This window comes from Dermacentor albipictus, chromosome 6, assembly GCF_038994185.2.
Source record: "Dermacentor albipictus isolate Rhodes 1998 colony chromosome 6, USDA_Dalb.pri_finalv2, whole genome shotgun sequence".
Classification (NCBI taxonomy): Eukaryota; Metazoa; Arthropoda; class Arachnida; order Ixodida; family Ixodidae; genus Dermacentor; species Dermacentor albipictus.
In genome coordinates this window covers 1,971,642-1,985,774 of record NC_091826.1, presented here as the reverse complement: position 1 = coordinate 1,985,774, position 14,133 = coordinate 1,971,642, and the positions used below count along the sequence as shown (strand labels likewise).

The following is a 14,133-nucleotide window of genomic DNA, read 5'->3' as shown; positions in this document are numbered from 1 at the left end:
AGCAGGTTTTCTTATCGATATTCCTCGATATGGAGAAGGCGTATGACACAACGTGGTGTTACGCTATCTTGCGAGACTTGTAGGGAATGGGCATCCATGGCAATATGCTAAACCTGATAGCAAGCTATCTGTCCAATCGTATCTTCCACGTAAAAATCGGGCATGTACTCTCGCGTCCATTTATACAAGAAACTGGTGTACCCCAGGGAGGTGTGCTCAGCTGCACACTCTTTATAGTTAAGATGAACATACTCCGCGCTTCATTAGCACCAGCTATATTTTATTCCGTCTACGTAGACGACATAAAGATAGGTTTCAAATCCTGTAACCTTGTAGTGTGCGAGAGACAAGTACAGCAGGGCTTGAACAAGATATCTAAGTGGGAAGACGAAAATGGGTCTAAAGTCAACCCCCACAAACGTTCTTGTGTTCTCTATACAAGAAAGAGAGGCCTGGTTCCAGACCCATGCGTGGAACAGTGTGGACAACAAATACCTCTCAACAAAGAGCACAAATATTTAGGTATAATACTTGACTCTAAGCTTACTTTTATACGACACATAAAATATCTCAAGGAAAATGTCTAAAAACAATGAACTTACTGAATATACTGTCTCACGCAACATGGGGTAGCGACAGGAAGTGCATAATGAATATTTACAAGAGCCTCATTCAATCACGGTTATAATATGGTGCCATAGTATACAACTCTGTCACCTCGAGCGCACTAAAGATGCCGGATCCCGTCCACCACCTGGGTATCCGTCTGGCCGCAGGCGCCTTCAGAATTAGCCCCATTGAAAGCTTATATATAGATCGAATGAGTGGTCACTCCACCTGCAGAGATCATACATCAGCTTTACATATTTCCTTGAAGTGCACTCTAATCTTGAGCATCCGTGTTGTGAAACTATTAACGATTAGGACATGCACTGCACTTTTCCATAACCGACCCTCTGTGAGACGGCCTTTTTCCCTCCGCGTGAAGGAGCTTAGCGTGGAAACGCATGCTCCACTATTCGAACACGGCATAATTCCTCCAGCGAAGCAGCTACCGCCTTAGGATTGGCAGGTTATAGAATGTGAGGCGTATTTTGTAAGAGTTACAAAATACGCTCGAGAGCTCGAAATTCGAATGCATTTCCATGAACTACAATCGTACTGTTGTTTGGAATTCTACACCGATGCATCAAAATCGCATGTTGGCGTGTCTTACGCGGCTGTTGGTCCCTCTTTCTCTGAAGCACGCCTGCTGAACTCCCATACAAGCATCTTTACCGCAGAAGCCTATGTAGTACTGGCTGTGGTTAAACACATAAAGAAATTCAAACTAGAGCTATCCATAATATCCACGGACCCTCTAAATGTCGTAAAAGCGCTGATGTCCTTAAGAAAAGACAAAAATCCTGTTTTTAGTCAGCTTTATTCGTACTTCTGTAATATTTATTCGTCTCGTAGACATGTAAAAATATGCGGGGTTCCTGGCCATAGATGCATCGAGGGTAATGTGCTGACAAACCAAATGGTCACATCAATTACATCGCAAGCTGTCAATCTTACCACTGCTATTCCTACCACAGATCTCAGGCCTTTTTTTGCGAACGAAACTGCGAAGCCACTGGCAACACTTGTGGGACAACGAAGCAAATGATAAGCTCCCCTTGATTAAGCCAAAGTTAGGTTTCTGGCCCTCCGTTACAAAATCACGAAGAACTGATGTCCTATTACGTCGACTCAGAATAGGACAAACATATGGTACTCACAATTTTCTATTGACTAGCAATGAGCCTCCAACCTGTGGTAGATGTGGTGAGAGGCTCACCGTCCTCCACGTCTTCGTGGAGTGTCGGGAAGGCAAAAGAGAAAGAAGGAAACATTTTCCTCTAGCATACCGCGATTGTCTCCCTCTCTATCCTGCTGTGTTTCTTGGTAAAGAACCCCTTTTTGCTACCAAAGCTGTCCTAGGTTTCTTGAAAGATGTAGTCTTGCATGATATTAGCCCAAACGTTTCGTAGCGCATCCTCTCTCCAGAGGATGCTGCTGGGATAGTAGTCCTTGTGTAGCACGCACCTTCAGGTCCTTGCACTTCAACGGCTCTGTAACGGAAGTAGTGCTTTTTTGGAATTTTTTGCCTGTGACCAATTTTAGCACATTGCAATTCTTTCACAATGTATCTTTCGCGTCCTTGGCACGCTTCATAGTCATTGTCATAGTTTTATTACATGTATCTGTTACGCACGTTACAGCGACCGTCTTTTAGGCCCCTTTACATCCCTGTCACATCCATCGTTCGTAATTTATAGCTTCACATTGAACACATTGACATTTAACTGGCGCTCTTTGATCACACTTGGCCCTTGCGCCACAAAACACTATATTCATCATCGTCATCATCCATAATGGTAGAGAAGACGTGGGAGAGGAAGCAGAGAATAAAACCGACGCACCTGCGAAGCTCTCGGCGCTCGCAGCTCACGCGTCACGCGGGGCGAGAGAAAACGCCACTTCTCGATGCGCGCGCCCCCGAGGCTGGAGCGGTGCGCGTCTGCTGTTTCTGAGAAATGAGCACCGTGCAGATTGGTCAACTGACGCACGGCGTGCAGACACAAATCCGCGCTAAAGCACCGTTGCCTATAGGCAGCACCGTCTGTAGGCGTCACCGAACTGTGCCCGCCGTGGCTATGACACTGCTCCAGGTCACGGGTTCGATCCCGATAGCCACATTTCGACGGGGGCGATCAAAATACAAGAACACTCGTGTACACTCGTTTAGGTGCTCGAACCCCAGGGGGTCAAAATTCATCCGTAGTCTGCCACTACGGCGCCCTCATAATCCGATTATGGCTTTGGCACGTACAGTCCCATAATTCAAGTAACGTTTGACACTCCTGCTCCGATGCGATGTGTGGTGCGAGGCAATGTTAGTGCTAACCTTCTCGGTGGGTATGAACAATGGCCCACAGGAGAACGCCTCGAGCAAACGCACCTTGCTGTGTGTTTTGTGTGCTGCGAAGACAAACAGCAGAGGTGCACGCAAGGTAACATTTACCATCAAGGCACCGCTCTCGTATTGCACTAATCGCTGAAGAAATGAAACATTTGCCGTTAACATCAACGCTATTTATTGTCACTGAAATCAAACACCACAGAAAGCTTCGCTTACGTCGTTTCCCACAGTGCGTGGGATCCGCATAATTTTTTTTCCTTTTTTTTCATCTCAATAACATGTTTTATCAGCGTATAAATGACTAAGGTCGTGAATTGCTTATTTGTGAATCATTAGAAGGAATGATCGTTACTCCCTTGAGGAGCATTGTAACGGAACAACTGCTAGTCCTTGAAACAGTAACCACAAGGAAGTAACAGTTCACCTTCGCCGTTACACCCCAAAAGGACGAATGCTTGTGGCAGATCAGTTGCTCCCCAAGAGGAGCAAAATCGATACCCATTTTCGTCCTTTTATATTAGTAGCGTCATAGATGATGTCTTTGTACGTATGTCTTTGTACATCTTAAATGTACGTGTGTCACTATCAGGCAGGGCCTGATAGCTGCTGGGGGCACAACAGGCCAAGTTGGCGTGCAACTTGAATAAAGTGTGTATCGCGTGAATTATCTCGCGCAACCCAGTAATACAGTCGCGGCAGATGGGTTTTGCATTCCGTTCATGTGCTCGGCCGCAGAGTAGGCCGAGGCTGCGGTTTGTAAAAGCTCTGCTTGTTCATTCATTCGCAACCCTGGTGCACGGCCGTTTTTAATGTTCCATCGCCGAACCCATGCGTGTATACGAGTCGACAGTGATGCGGTGCGTTACAAGCTACTTTTGCGTTTGCAAGTTCTTTATAACATTATCTACTGTGCCGGTAACAACGGTAATCAAACCTGCTCCGTTCGCTACCCGCCCATAATCGCGTCCGTTGCCAGAGTACGGGAAGGCTAGAGCTCGCTTCTTCCCGACGCCGCCCCGGATGCGGAAGCCGCCGGGGACCTTCTCCGTAGGCGTCACCGCCGCTGGGGGGCGGCTATCAGAAGTTCAGAGCTGGTAGGCCAGCTCTGGGCCGTCCGGCAAGCCGGAGATGCCACCCGAGTCCAAGGACTTCGAGCCGCCACCTGAGGCCGCCACCACAGCAAGAACTGCCGGACTATTCTTTAATAAAGCTTCTTCTGCTCGCTTTTACGGAGCCTATATTAAAATCTTGGTGCAGGACAGATTACGTGTCCTCACGGATCGATCGTAAACTCAAGGTTAAAATTCCTTTATGTCACTCTTACACTTGTCATGCCTCCTTTTTGCGGCAGACAAGCAGTGACTGGAACCACCTTCCCGGCTCCGTCGCTGCAATCGAAGACCCTACCGCCTTTAATGTTGCGATGAACAATTGATTGTTAGAAGACTCCTCCCTGTAATGCCCTCGGGTCCTGAGAGTACGAACATAAATAAATGAATAAATGAATAAGTAAAATGTGTACCTCGAACTCGACATGGAGTGCCACCAGCGCGTGCAGCGCTGCCTTTTGTGGATGATTTTCGCACCAACAGTCGTCGCCACCATCGCGAATGTTGGGGTTAAAGCACGCTGCCTCTTTAGCGGCAATGGCGGATTCAAGAAATGCAGCTCCAATTGCCTAGGCGATATATTGCCCCCATTTCTTGTGAATTGTATACGAATAAGTGCCAGTCGTGCTTTCCCGAAATATTGCAGTTGAGCGTTCTAAATTATTTGTGGTAACATTTATTGTCTTTTCGACAAGCCGCTCGCTGGCATGCCGTAAATGTAGCGGGAACCGCGAATTTCTCGCTCGCCTGCACGAGTCCAACGGCGCCTCTTACATCTGCGTTCACGACACCTAAACATAACGCTCGCTAAAAGCGCGCCCTGAAGATGCGATGAGTCATGCGTTCTCTGCATGCCCGCTCCCTGCAGCCGCCAATTATAGCTCACGGGCGTACTCTCGAGTTTCCGCGTGTATTTTGGTCAAGGCTCCGCTGACTGCGTTGTTGCGCGCTTTTAAAACAAACTGCCCCCCTTCGCTGCTGTGCTGAAAGGGCATTGGGTTGCTCGCCCTCGAAAGTAAAACGAATGGAATGCCCAAGAAAGAAATGCCTCGTGCGTGGTTTTCCAGCCGGCCTTCGCCGTAGCGTGCTAGCCCCATGAAAGCTCATGTGGGCGCTTCTGGGCTGCGCCTCGCGCCCTTTGTGACGTCAGAGCGTCACGTAACAAATCTGTTGCACGCTCGCTGCAGAGAGGGTAAAACAGTTGGCCTGCTTTATGGAAGTCTTCACGGTTTGCTAGCATGAATTGCGCCATATTAGGGCCGACTCGTGGAAAAGACTTCGCGTCTAGGCGGATACCGCTGCGTCCGTGCTCGGTAACACAGAAGGACTTGCCTGTGAGAGCGCGTGCCGTTTCATGCCGCTCAGATTGGAAGTTCTTAACGTCCAGCAGAAAATGCATTCAATACGTTTATCTAAGGGACGGTAAGCGTCAAGGCACTGCGCCACCTATATTAAGTCGCACATGTGATGCTCGATTTGCAGTGAGCAGAACATGGACTGTTGAAGGGACTCGGAATAAGACGGGACGTAGCAGCCGGTACACCGAGCCGTTCGATTGCCTTCTGAAACGACGGCGGGAGTGAAGACGCGCGCTCTCACTGTGTCGTCGTCCGGGTGGATTGAAGCTATCGTGCGCAAATATTGATGCGACTCTTCCTTCTGAATGCGTTACTATTAGGAATGCCAGAGCTAAAAGTATGTGTGAAGTGTGGGAAGCAGCTCACGTGGTATAGGTAGAGCGGGGATAGGAGCGCTTAGAAGAGCGTGTGCATGTACATGCGTATGTATGTATGTATGTATGTATGTATGTATGTATGTATGTATGTATGTATGTATGTATGTATGTATGTATGTATGTATGTATGTATGTATGTATGTATGTATGTATGTATGTATGTATGTATGTATGTATGTATGTATGTATGTATGTATGTATGTATGTATGTATGTATGTATGTATGTATGTATGTATGTATGTATGTATGTATGTATGTATGTATGTATGTATGTATGTATGTATGTATGTATGTATGTATGTATGTATGTATGTATGTACGCACGCACGCACGCACGCACGCACGTACGAGGTGATCTTTCAGTTTTCTGGGATTTTTTAAACTTGCCTGTCGCAGGTAGCATTATTCTTGTGCTTTAGCTGGATAATTCGAAGAGGCGGACATCTCTAGCACGAGAAACCGCAACACATTCGACTAATTAAAAGGTTGACGAAATAATTTGCGAATTACCTTACGGCTCCCATTTCAATTTACGAATTGTAGCCGGTGAGCTTGCAAGACGTATTCAGTTGAAAGGAACCTCCAGGATTATATCAGTTTCGAGAAAAAAACATAAACGCCTGTAGCGGCGCTCTCAAACCATTGCTATCGTTGCACCAAGCCGTGAGACGAGTTATAGCTCGTGCGGGACAGAAGCGACGTACTAATAAACACCTGCTGTGTCTTTGTGCCCGTTATGGCATCCAGCGCCGCCTCAAGGCATTATATCGGCTGGAATCGAGAACGCATTCGGAAACGAACATCCTTGACGCGTCGCTGGCACAGAAAGCAACGAGGGCGTTGCGTCGACCAGCTCGCTGCGACAGACTGGGTGCGCAACTTCACGTGCGCGCCCAACTGGGGCCTCTTGGTTGAGTGCCTGAACACGAATTACTGGGAGAAAACAGTCTTCTAGTACTTCCTGTCTCTCCCCCAGCGTAGGGTAGCAAACCGGGCGTGCGTCTGGTTAGCCTCGTCTGCCTGTCTTTGCTTCTTTCTTTCTCTCAAATCGCTCTCTCCCTCTACGTCACCAAAGAAAGTCGCTAAGACGCCAAGAAATTGGCTGTGGTTTAACTTTTGTAGACCTAGTTTTCCCGAGCGAAAGGTCTGTTTGGGTTGGTTTTGCAAAGTCTATGCGCACAGTGTTTCATGAAAGTTAGGACACAGTCTTTCGCGCACGTTACACACGCTGCCGAACGGGTTGTCCGTGAAGTCGCGGTGAAACATGGCTGTCTCAGTCGAGCTGGCCGCCAGCCGAAGCGTGTGGTTCGTCAAAAGCTCGCTGTGGCTGCCGTTTCTTGTATCGACGGCTCCGTCTCCTTCTTGTTCGCGTTGCCGAGCGACGGCGGCGGTTGCAGTAGCTTCCATGGTGGCCCGCTTCCGCGCTTGGTAAGCATCTTTGTAGCATGCTAATCTGGCCTCCCTTTGCTCTGCAGCAGGCAACTCTGCCGTTGCTCGAGATGTCGCAGCTCTAGCTACATCTACTGCATGATTGGATTCAGCTTGTCGCTTTCGCTGAAGCGCGCGCACAGACGGCCCCAGCTGGCGCACGATTCATGGCGATACCATAGAATAAAGAAGATACTTAGAGAAGGGGAACTGTACCTTCCGCCGTGGTTCGAAAATAAGCAGCGGCAGCGCATGGAACTTACTTTGGGGGACGCCAGATGACGTTGCTCAATCCGAAAGCGGAAGTGCAAGTTTTTTTTGTTTTAGCGCAAAATTCAATATGGCCGTTTTTTGCCGGTCGCGTACGCTGGTACGCGCCATGCTTGTCCCGCAGGCTATGCGGCATGCGTCAATGCCTTCGCTGCCGCGTAGCTGGTGCGTTCTAATTGCCAAGAGCCTCTACTGACGCCCATACAAACAAGCCACAAGTGAATGAACAGAACGCGCGACTTTATTGGCAGAAGACAAGCAGTGTACATTCTCGTGCAATAGCAGAAATAAAATTTGCATGTCGAGATACGCTGGAATAATTGACGCGAGCTCGTGAACGGCTCACCGTCGTCGTCGCACGTGGTGGTCAGGTTAACGAGCAAGAACCAGCAGCGGAAACATATTGGACAGAGTATGCCACTTATTTGCAGCGACAGTCGCCGTTAAAAATGCCCAAATTGCATTGCGAAGCAATCGGGAGACGCAGGCATCTGCTGCTGCAGCCTACACAGCGACATGGGCTACCCCAAATTTTAGCCGTTCAGTCCTTTCCAACCTGCACGCTTCTTTTCTTTCGGGGGCCGCTAATGTGTGGCTCACACTTGGTGTCTCACATTGTCTCGCTATGGACAAGCTTTCGTGGGCATCACCTCCATCAGCTACTTTCGCGGGCCTTTCCACCCATCTAGCTATCAACTTCATACGCATCGGACTATGTAAGCACGTATGCTAGTCTCCGTTCATGCCTAATCGCGGCCGAGAAAGGCCAGAGGCATAATATGCCCATTGCTGCAGCAGGAAAGCGCGAACGGGGAGCACGAATCACGGTGCATGATAATTGGGAGTCTATGTCGCTGTGCAGGCTGCAGGAGCGAATGCTCACTGCGAGAGACTGCTTCCCAGTGCAACCGACCAGGCCGCAATATTCTAAAAACATACCACTGCGACCATAACCAAGTGACATAACAGCAAAATTAAACAGCAATCAGTCACCGCATGAGGTTCACTCAATACATTATACATTGGCGACGAACCATATGGCAACAGTGAGCATTCACATACACGGGTCTCTTAGGGTACATTGAGCTGCCTACCTACAGGCGTAGTGCCTGCCTTTGTCGCACGTAGTGGTCTACTAACGAGCAACAAAAGGCAGCAGAAACAGATTGGACAGAGTGTCCCACCTGTTTGCGGCGACAGTCGCTGTTAAAGATGAGCAACTTGCAGTGCGAAGCAATCGGGTGACGCAGGCATCTGCTGCCGCAGCCTACACAGTGACATGGACTACCCATCATTTTAGCATTGACTCCTTTCCAGCCTGCATGTTTCTTTCTTTTGGAGGCCACTAATGTGTGGCTCACACTTGGTGTCCCACATTGTCTCGATATGGACAAGTCGCTTTTGTGGGCATCACCTTCATGAGCCACTTTAGAGGGCCTTTCCACCCAACTTCATACACGTCCGACCATGTAAGCACTTATGCTGGTCTCCGTTCATGCCTAATCGCGGCCGAGAAAGGCCAGAGGCACAATTTTCCCATGGCTGCAGCAGGAAAGGGTGAACGGGGAGCACGAATCACGGTGTGCGTAAATTGGGAGTCTATGTCGCTGTGCAGACTGCAGGATCAAATGCTTACTATGAGAGGCTGCTTCCCAGTGAAACCGACCAGGCCGCAATATTCGAAAAACATAAAACTGCGACCGTAACCAAGTGACATAACAGCAAAATTAAACGGCAATCAGTCACCGCATGAGGTTCAGACAATACATTATACATTGGCGACGAACCATATGGCAACAGTGAGCATTCACATACACGGGTCTCTTAGGGTACATTGAGCTGCCTACCTACAGGCGTAGTGCCCGACTTCGTCGCACGTGGTGGTCTACTAACGAGCAACAACCAGCAGCAGAAACAGATTGGACAGAGTGTCCCACCTATTTGCGGCGACAGTCGCTGTTAAAGATGAGCAACTTGCAGTGCAAAGCAGTCGGGTGACGCAGGCATCTGCTGCCGCAGCCTGCACAGCGACATGGACTCCCATCATTTTAGCATTGACTCCTTTCCAGCCTGCATGTTTCTTTTCTTTTGGAGGCCGCTAATGTGTGGCTCACACTTGATGTCCCACATTGTCTCAATATGGACAAGTCGCTTTCGTGGGCATCACCTTCATCAGCCACTTTTGCGGGCCTTTCCACCCAACTTCATACACGTCCGACCATGTAAGCACTTATGCTGGTCTCCGTTCATGCCTAATCGCGGCCGAGAAAGGCCAGAGGCACAATTTGCCCATGGCTGCAGCAGGAAAGGGTGAACGGGGAGCACGAATCACGGTGTGCGTAAATTGGGAGTCTATGTCGCTGTGCAGACTGCAGGATCAAATGCTTACTATATGAGAGGCTGCTTCCCAGTGAAACCGACCAGGCCGCAATATTCGAAAAACATAAAACTGCGACCGTAACCAAGTGACATAACAGCAAAATTAAACGGCAATCAGTCACCGCATGAGGTTCAGACAATACATTATACATTGGCTACGAACCATATTACAGGCATAATGCTTGCCTTTGTCACATGTGGTGGTCTGGTAACGAGCGAAAACCTGCGGTACAAACAGATTGGACAGAGCCTTGCACCTGTTTGAACCAACAGTTGCCGTTGAAGATGAGCAACTTCCATTGTGAAGCAATCAGGTGACGCAGGCATCTGCTGCCGCAACCAGCACAGCGACATGGACTACCCGGCATTTTAGCGTTAACTCCTTTCCACCCTGCACATTTATTTTCTTTCTGGGGCCGCTATGTATGGCTCATACTTTCTGTCCCACTTTGTCGCAATGTGGACAAGTCGCTTTTGTGGGCATCACCTTCGGCAGCCATTCTTGCGGGCCTTTCCACCCATACGGCTATCAACTTCATACACTTCAAACCATGTAAGCACATATGCTGGTCTCCGTTTTGAGCAAATCATGGCCGAGGTAGGCCACAAGCACAATTTGCCCATGGCTGCAGCAGGCCAGAACGAACGGAGCGCACCAGTTACAGTGTGTGTATACTGGGAGTCTATGTCGCTTTGCGGACTGCAGGAGCAAATGCTTACCTCGAGGGACTGCTTACCAATGCAACTGACCAGGCCCCCACATCTGAGAAACGTAACACAGTTACCACAACCAAGTGTGGCCGCAAAACCAGATTCTGCAATCAATCACTTCACTGTAGCTTGCACAAAGACCCAGGCTATCAAGGAAGAGGAGCAATCATCAACGAGAAGCCACACTGCTCTGCAAGCATTGAAGGCTAAAAACATCAAGAAAAGTAAAATGGTGCATAGCACATGTGCATAGGTTCATGCAAGACGCATGCCGATGCTGCATCAGCTATTTCAGGAGAGTAATTGCGCATGACAACATACACTAGAAGATACTGCTACAGATATGTTAGGCTGCTAGACAGTGACTGGTATTAAGTATCAGCGAAGAATCGGTTGACCTTTATATTTGGATGAGGATGAATGACCTCTAACAAAAATGGGCAATGAGAAAGCTTGCGTTTATAGAAGAAAAATTACACTTGGCACAAACGGAATTAACATGGCTAGGAAGCTGATGGAACTCAATCTTTTGGCCAGCGTCGTCCGTGCTTGGTCAGATGTTGCAGGTGCATCTGAAGACGAAGAATTTCTAGAAAGTCCTTTTTGAGTTACCTGGATGACTCGGCCAAATGTCCGTGCTGGTGGAATAGTGGCTGAAGCTCTTTGCAGTCTTAACACAGTCCTTTGCAGACTTGATATCTCATCCATATTCTTGTGCATGTGCTTCTTTGTTCTTGATGTAAAAGCCTTGCAAATTCGGCTCCAGCCCCTTCCTGTTAGTGCAGATAGGAGCTCCTGTGACGACCAAGATGTGCTTGGCATAGACTCTGTTGGGGCAAAACGGTGACACATGAGATACAGCACAGATTAGCCAAATTTATGGGTGTTTTATATGTTCGAACCAATTATACTGAACCATAAATATGAACAAACATTCATATCTGCTGCAAAAAGCAAGCCAATACAGCATAGATCAAACATATTTATTTCTGAACCATGTGTTGTTTACCTTGTAGTAGTAGCCAATGTCCACACAATGACCTTGTTGTAGCAGGCAGCAGCTTCTGTTTAGTGCGTGGAGTGTGTTGCTTTATACTGGCGCCGTCCTCATTACTGCATGTCTGGAACAGAAATTTTGACTGAATCAGAAATTGAAAAAGCAAAGTTTTGCAATATGAAATGCAAAAAGGTGTGACATATATGTTGTAATGATTTGCGACTACAGAACACATGCAAATGTACACTGTCTGTTCTAGGGTGCTTAAGCAGCATGTTAAATAAATATTGCTATTGTCCATAAAGTTGAGGTCTGCCTAACTACAATGCATGTCAACAGCGCAAGTACTATTAAGATCACAAATGAGAACATTTGTGGGTTCATTTATACACTAGAAGTGATCACACTGCTAGTTCTACAAGTAAATGCATGAAAGTCATGAAGCTATTAGAACTGATGCATTATTTTTCTGCACGAACGTGATGCACCGCTTCACTACTGCAAAAATAAATGCCCTACGGTAAACCAATCTGAACAGCAAGAACATTTGGAACGAACAAGTACGAAATATGGGTGAATTATCATGCTTGCAACTGTTTAATACACTAAATTCTGTACTTTCACTTCATTTTACCAAAGGACTATTCGGTTTTGTGGACGAAAGACGTTGCCGGCCGACTCGAAAAAAAAGTTTAATATGTATATTGATAAGGCTACTCAGTCACCTACAAGCACGGCTACAATAACATGAAAAATGAGACGCGCGTTCCGATATCGCTCTTTCTTTCCTGGTTGTGTGTGTAAACCAAACGACAGCCTCGCAAGTAAAGGTTTATTTAGGAAAGAGCAACTGAGATCCTCACTGCCCATATGTAATGCAGGATCTAGTTCGTTAACTTGTGCCCGCCTGGAAGGTAATGAGACGGATATTATATAACGATTGAAGCAGCGGTGTTAAACGACTCACCGTTATTGCCGTTGTCAGCCGCAGCAAAATCCAGCTCCCGTTTCGATGCAGACCTGTTCCGAATGGCTCACGACCGAAACCCAACTGCCGGGCTTACATGTCCGCTTGCAAACACGTAACTTCACCCCAAGTTACATCTAAGCGCGAGAAACTAGTTTTAGAAACAAAGAAGCAACCAGTCTTGAGTGTACGAACGAATGAATCCGTGCCGCCGTGCACTCAGAAATACCGGTAAAAACTTTAAATCCAGGCCAGAGGTCACGTGAAAGATCGATGATGCTGAACGCTATTTGCGTTTATAATGGCAAAGAAACAATAAACTTACTAACAAATAGTACAATATCTAATTAGCAATAATAATTTTGCCCTGTTTTTATGTAAAAGAAAATGCTTCGGTAATTGTTAGAGAAAGTTTGTAAGATAAAATTGTGCCTATTACGACGCCTCTACCGGGAAATGTTGGAACTAACGAACGCATCCCGAGGTGATGAAACTAGGTCGGCTTTGTTAGCAGCGGCGCGCGGTCGATTTTTTCGCCCTCTGTGGCCATTTGTTGAACTTGAGAGTGTACGGGGCCTGGCGATACTGAACCCCAGAGAAGAATCTCCACACGGCTGCCATTGGCTGTTTTTGAGCAGACGCTCTTTCGACGCTAGCGCCAAGGTCCCCTTCAGTTACGGCCCTAGCATGAGGCCGAGACTTTGGCAAAATGGTGGCGCGCACGATTGTTTACGTTGTCATGGAAACAGAAACAGCAGGCGCGCGGCACCTCCTCATCCTAGCGTTCTTTGTTTTTTTTCTTCGCTTTTATTATGACGACTCGCTCCACTCCACCCTTCCCCATGCCCCGCGCGCCTTTACTTTTGCTTTCTTCTTGCCTGTCCGCGGCGCGTATTTTTTTTAAATCGCGTGCGTACGCTACCCCAGGCATTGTTTGTGAACTGGCTCGTGGTGCTCGATGGGTTCTTTATCCGTTAGCACGCGCGCAGTCTTGTTTATACTTTGAGTATGGCCAACTGAAAAAGTCAACAGAAATTCCTGTCGCAACTACAGAAATTTCTCTCGCTACTACAGAAATTCCTGTTGTACGACAGAAGTTTCTGATGTTTCTGTAGTTGCGACAGACATGTCTGACGTTACGGCAGAAATTCTGATGACGCAACAGAAACATTCTGTCGCAACGACCAAGAGTTCTGAAGTCGCAACAGAAACGTTATGTTGTGACAAGAACAGTTTATGAAGTCGCAACAACTATCTATCGCAACAGCTATTCTGACGTCGGAACAGGAACTCTTTGTCGCGACTATACGTTTTCTGACGTGGCGTCAGAAATGTGCCACTTTCTGTCGCAACGACACAAGTTCTGACGCCGCGACAGAAGCACTTTTGGTCGAGAAGCTTTAAAATTGTATGTCAGTTTCGCATCGATCGTGTACACTGTACATTTCTCTTGCGCGGTATTCAATCCCGCTTCCCTGAAGCCGGCATTGCGTATAGTACCGACACCGGTTATAAAGTCGACGTGGCCAATTGTTATAATTGTGCCGTGACGACGAGGCACCAGCAACGCCTTACCGGCCTCCTCAAAA

The 14,133-nt window shown here is 47.6% G+C and overlaps 2 long non-coding RNA genes across 2 annotated transcripts in view; both read right to left on the bottom strand.

Moving 5' to 3' along the window:
* LOC135917046 (uncharacterized) overlaps positions 1 to 14,133 on the bottom strand; it is a 171,483-nt gene that overhangs the window by 51,791 nt on the left and 105,559 nt on the right. The window lies entirely within an intron of this gene.
* Positions 11,319 to 12,674, bottom strand: LOC135917041 (uncharacterized). The gene is made up of 3 exons (XR_010569156.2): positions 12,545 to 12,674; positions 11,590 to 11,701; positions 11,319 to 11,407 (listed from the first exon to the last, which is right to left on the bottom strand). It is a non-coding gene; the product is annotated as an uncharacterized lncRNA (long non-coding RNA).